We start from the raw sequence: 5,469 nt of genomic DNA on the forward strand, positions 1-5,469 counted from the left end.
AACGACGCCTCGATGATTCGTTCTGGTAGCGGAAGTGGCCTTCGTTGTTCGAGGGACCTCTATGTAATTTGGATTATGCTTGAGGCTTAGAACTATAATAATAAACCTTTTTTAGAAGACAAAAAAATGTCGGCCACTTGGGCATACAGCTAGGGAAATGAACTAGTAGATTCTTTCGTTAAAGAAAAAAATGTTCATTTTTTTTGTTTTGAGTTTCGCAAAATGCACCAGTAGATATTTTTTTGAGGGCACCAGTAGTTGTTGAGAAACCAGTATATTAGATATTTAATCTTTGCAATGCACAGCGCACTTCGGCCCATAGCACGGCATCTTAGCCCGGCCCAGTATTGCACCCCCGTTCGGCGAGTCCTCGGTGCAAACCGAGCAAACCCTAGCCGCCGCCGCCACCGGCTATAAAAGGAATTCTTCCTGCACCTGCGATTGGCACCCAAGCCAAGCGCGTCTCGCCCAGACCAGCAGAACTGGGATTCTTCTCCCCATTTTCCTTCGGTATGTTTGTTGCTTCTTCTTTGTCTTCGATTTGATTCGTTTCTCCGGGGTTGAAATGAGGATAAATCCATCCATAACCAAATCTCTGCATCTACAGATGATGAGAAACAACATGCACTACCATCTGATCTCACCTGGGATTCTTCTCCCCATTTTCCTCCGCTCTTCTTGTTGCCTTGTCTTTCTGTTTCGAGGCGGTTCTCCGGGGGATTGAAATGAGGATAAACCAATCCATAACCAAATCTCTGCATCTACAGATGATGAGAAACAACATGCACTACCATCTGATCTCACCCCCTCCGCCTCCTTCTCTGTTTTCTTGATTTCCTTTTGTTTCTTTTCTCAAGTTTTTCGATTGGTTGCAATCGGTGATGTAATCGTTTAATTATGCTGAGTTCCTCTGTGATTATCTCAACAACAATCACCATCTTTCGACTGAGATTGCATCTATTTTCTTGTCCTCCGATCTAGTTTTAGAAAATCCCCTTTCTTTGATTTGCTTACCTAGGATCTGTGATTTGATTGTTACGGTAGGACGAATGCCATGAGGTATCTGATGCTTGGTCTCTTTCAATGGCCTTGTTTCTCGTTAGATTGGCAGAGAGCGAGAAGGAAACGGGTTTTTGCGACACTGGCTGCTCCCGTACCAGGAGCTTCCTGTTACTATACCCCCGTTTACATTCACTCATTTTTGTAAATTGTTTGTGCTTTGTTCTCGGTGATGATCAACACTGATTAGATGTCCGATACAATCCATTCCTTAAACCATGGGGACAATACGAGGCATTTGTCTGAGAGAACGTCCCTTGTTCATCGCTTTTTTTCTTTCAAGCTGCTCTGTTTTTGCATCTTCCCCTGTTTTTCGTAGCTCTTGGTTCTCTGTGATGATGAAAACAGATGACGAGTCTGACGTAATCCATTCTATTAAACCGTGTGGACAATCGAGGCATTTGTCTGAGGGAACATTTGCTTAGTCAGATCCTTTGCTTGCGTTTCTCTTTCACTATTTTGGTAAGATTTGTGTTGCTGGCATGATGAGGAATACAATTGTTGTCCGATCTATTTGATGATAAAATCCTCCTACTCATTCTGAATGTCAAGTTGCCGCAAATATGGTTTTCTTTTGTTTCACCGGTGCTGATGATTTTCTGCTAACAATGTTTTGTGTGAGATCTGGAACAAGCAAGATCTGTTTCATGCCAAAAACCTAACATGGTCGTATTTTTAATAATGAAACAAAATGTTCCGGCTTAACCCGAGGATGAAGGTAGTAGAACAAAAGAGGAGCCGCATCTTTTCCTGGAAGTAAAATTTGCAGTTACTGATCCAGCAGAACGACGTAATTAGAAGGGGAATGAAACCAAAACGCGGTTCTGAGTACCTTTCGCCCAGAACGTGCAATGGAGCAAAAGGGAACGTCACTGGCCAGATTGTAAGAGCATCCCTAGTGGCTTGTCTAAATTTGATAGTCTATATCTACATATACACAATGGTGTAAAAAGATTTTCTTTTAGACAACTTAAGTTTTCCAGCGGATTGTCTATATACATGATGTCTATATTCTCTTTCATATATTTTAATAGTATTTTATAGCAGCTATATTTTCTAAAAATCTTATGTTGGTCATTTCTGAGTTGTTCTCATTTATTTTTTTCATCCGCAAGACATGTAAAAGGAGAAAATAAATGAGCCGTGAAATTATTTTAGGTTCAACACTAGCAACACCCTATATAATTCACGAGAAATAAACAATAGCAACAGGTTCAACCCTGATGAGGCGGCGGTCCAGGCGCAACGATCTCCGTGTCCAGCGCTGGTGCAGCCGCCTCCTTGCCGACGTTCTTCAATTGCTCTGAATTGGTGAATGGCTGAGCTCATCAGCCAACATTTTTGGTTTAGACATTGTGGCTTGGTTGTCCAAATGTGGTCAACGAGTAGCTAGTTTAAACATTGTCTAAATTTTAGACAACGCAATAGACAAGCCACTCAAGACGTTTTTTGACATGTGGTAGTCTAAATTTGGTATAGACCACCATTTGCACAAGCCACTAGATATGCTCTAAAGACATCAGTAGCCAGATTTCCTCAGCATCAATTCCATGAATTAAGACAGCTTTCCCCCAAGGGGTTAATTATGTGGTTTGCCCAGTAGTCCCGAACATGTGTTTAACGTTTTTACAATTCTCCATAGGGCAGCAACAGTGAATCACACTGGTGCTGGAGATGGACCTTAAACCTTGTCCGTGTAAACTTCAAATTGGATTTCAACAAACTGGACAATTTTCATGCGACCGCGCGCGCCCCAGTCCGGGACCGCCTCGTCTTCCCGGACGAGCATCCCCACACCCACATGAATTGCCTTCTCCTGTGCGATCCGGCCAGGCGGCCGTGCCAGAGCCACAGGGTGACCGTGGCCACCCTGGTGCTGGAGATCGAGGAGCACATTCTGCGCCAGCATGCCGTCACTCTCACCGCTGCCGACCGCTCGCACTCTACCACCCCAGCAGCGGTCGGCAGGGTGATCATTGAGCAGCTCTCCACCAGCCCGCACCAGTTGCGCGTCATGGCGCACCAGCCCGAAGCCTTCCCCGTCCACTTCGACCTTCCCGCTCATTGGGACAATGCCGTGTGGCGTGCAGGTCGACGGCTGCAAGTACTTCATCAGGGCGTGGAATGAAGACGACCACGCCGCAATCCTCAAGTTCAACCACCATGTGCACGTGGTGATTGAAGACCCGCTCATGCAGTTCTGGTCTTTGCCGGGCGCCGAGGAGGCCCTCGGAGACATCGGCCGTGTCGATCGGCTGGACTCGCGCACTTTGGAGAGGGGCCATACCAAGACCTTTGCGTGCTGGCTCTGGGTCTAGGATGTAGCCCACATCTCGACCAGGCGCGCCCTCTGGGTGATGAAGCGCGGCACCGGCTGCTCTGATGAGATCGTTGGCATCGCCCTCGACGACCGCCGCGTCCCTCTGCTGCCTGGTGCCCGTCGCTATGACATGCTGATCCACGTCGACCTGCTCGAGGACTAGTCGCCCCTCTCGCCGCGCTCCTCCCACTCGGGGCAGAGCGGCCTGCCCTCCTCGGAGGACAGCAACGACCGCCCTCTCCCTCGCATCGAGTCGGGCACTTGGGTCACCCGCGTGGAGGACAGATTGGGCAGGGCGCGCAGCTCCGCGCCGCGTGTCGGCCCGGTCCTGGGCGGCGCTGGTCGCGACCGTGAAGGCGATGGTGGCAGCGGTGGCCTGAGCCGGTCTTGGAGGGACCGTTTGCTCGGGCACGACTGTCATGCCAGGGGCAGCGGCGAGGACGTCGTCAACAGCGTGCATCGCTAGTGCAGCCGCACCCCGGTCGGAAGGCGTCGCTCAGTTGGTCGTCGGGAGGAAGAGAAGAACTCCAGCACCAATGTTCTGCGCGCCACCCCGCCTCAGCCCCTTCGCCCGGTGCAGGCCGTGCCGGTGGAGGACCCGGTGGCCCAGTTCTTCTCCTTCTCTGACTCAGGGCGCGCCCTCTCGCCGGCTAGGGTTCTTGAGCTCCAATCAGGACTTCACTTCTGGATCACTATGGTCTATGGACCAACAGATGACGCACAGAAAGATAACTTCATGGCTGAAATTGCCGCGGCAGCTCCCCCTACGGCTAAGCCCTGGATGATCAATGGTGACTTTAACATGATCTACCAGGCTGCAGACAAGAACAATGCCAATATAAACAGAAGGATGATTGGAAAGTTTCGAAGGGCCATAAACAGAAGGATGATTGGAAAGTTTCGAAGGGCCATTGATCAAGCGGGACTGAGAGAGATAAAATGCAAAAACCGTCGTTTCACATGGAGCAACGAAAGAGAAGTCCCAACCCTTTGCAGCATCGGTAAAGTTTTCTGCAACGAGCACTGGGAAGAGATGCACCCTGATCACATCCTTGTGGCTACCTCTACCTCCTTTTCAGATCATTGCCCGCTCTATCTGACAGCCGCAAGCAAACCCTGCAGACAGGCGCGCTTCAGGTTTGAGAGCTTCTGGCCGCGCTTCCCCCGCTTTACGGAAACTGTCCTGCGGGCGTGGCAAAGGCCAGTACACCACGACTGCCCTTTCGTCAGGGTGAAGAAGAAGCTTGAGCGGACGGCAGCGGATCTGAAGATCTGGAGCAAAGCCACGCTTGGAAGGGCAAGCATGCAGTTTCACATTGCAAACGAAGTCATTTGTTTGCTCGATCTAGCCCAGGAGAGCAGAAGGCTATCGACAGCGGAGCTCAATCTCAAAAAACAGCTGAAGCTCAAGATCTTAGGATTGACTGCCATCGAGAGAGCACGAAGGAGGCAAGCTTCAAGAATCACATGGCTGAGGGTCGGAGATGTGAGCACAAAGTTCTTCCATGCAAGAATGAGAGCGAGAAGAAGGAAAAACCACATCCACTCCCTCACGAACGGCAACATAGAGGTCTACAAGCACGAGGGAAAAGAGAAAATAATACACGATCACTTCCACAATAGTCTGGGCAAGCAGGAGCCTCGTCAGAGAACTCTTTGCTGGGATAGAATAAACGTCCCGATGATCAACCTGCAGGGATTGGATGCCCCCTTCTCGCATGCAGAAGTTTGGGTTGCGATCGTCGACTCCCTGACGGACAAAGCCTCGGGTCCGGATGGATTCAATGGCCAATTTTTCAGATCATATTGACATATAATCAAAGAGGACATCATGGCAGTTTTTCAAAAATTCTATCAGCTCTCAGGGCAAAACTGTGCAAGCCTCAACGCTGCCCTGATTGTGCTCCTGCCCCAAAAAAATGGAGCTACAGCAGTGGGGCATTTTCGGCCGATCAACCTTATTCACTCAATTGCAAAACTCATCTCGAAGGTCCTCTCCACCAGGCTGACTGGGGCTCTTAGTGCGATCATCTCTCCAGCGCAGACGATGTTTCAAAAAGGAAAGTGCATCCACGGCAGCTTCCAATATG

General features: G+C 49.4%; 5 non-coding genes and 1 pseudogene across 5 annotated transcripts; all 6 read left to right on the plus strand.

Moving 5' to 3' along the window:
* The first annotated feature begins 390 nt into the window (after positions 1-390).
* LOC125507337 lies at positions 391-5,189 on the plus strand (annotated as a pseudogene).
* LOC125511740 lies at positions 871-956 on the plus strand. The gene has a single exon (XR_007285094.1). It is a non-coding gene; the product is annotated as a small nucleolar RNA Z196/R39/R59 family (small nucleolar RNA).
* LOC125511867 lies at positions 1,048-1,193 on the plus strand. The gene has a single exon (XR_007285139.1). It is a non-coding gene; the product is annotated as a small nucleolar RNA F1/F2/snoR5a (small nucleolar RNA).
* LOC125511918 lies at positions 1,224-1,310 on the plus strand. Its single transcript, XR_007285187.1, has one exon. It is a non-coding gene; the product is annotated as a small nucleolar RNA SNOR75 (small nucleolar RNA).
* On the plus strand, positions 1,387-1,473 carry LOC125511915. Its single transcript, XR_007285185.1, has one exon. It is a non-coding gene; the product is annotated as a small nucleolar RNA SNOR75 (small nucleolar RNA).
* On the plus strand, positions 1,537-1,603 carry LOC125511748. The gene has a single exon (XR_007285100.1). It is a non-coding gene; the product is annotated as a small nucleolar RNA Z105 (small nucleolar RNA).
* Positions 5,190-5,469: the final 280 nt, after the last annotated feature.

The sequence above is a fragment of the Triticum urartu genome, chromosome 5 (assembly GCF_003073215.2).
Source record: "Triticum urartu cultivar G1812 chromosome 5, Tu2.1, whole genome shotgun sequence".
Taxonomy (NCBI): Eukaryota; Viridiplantae; Streptophyta; class Magnoliopsida; order Poales; family Poaceae; genus Triticum; species Triticum urartu.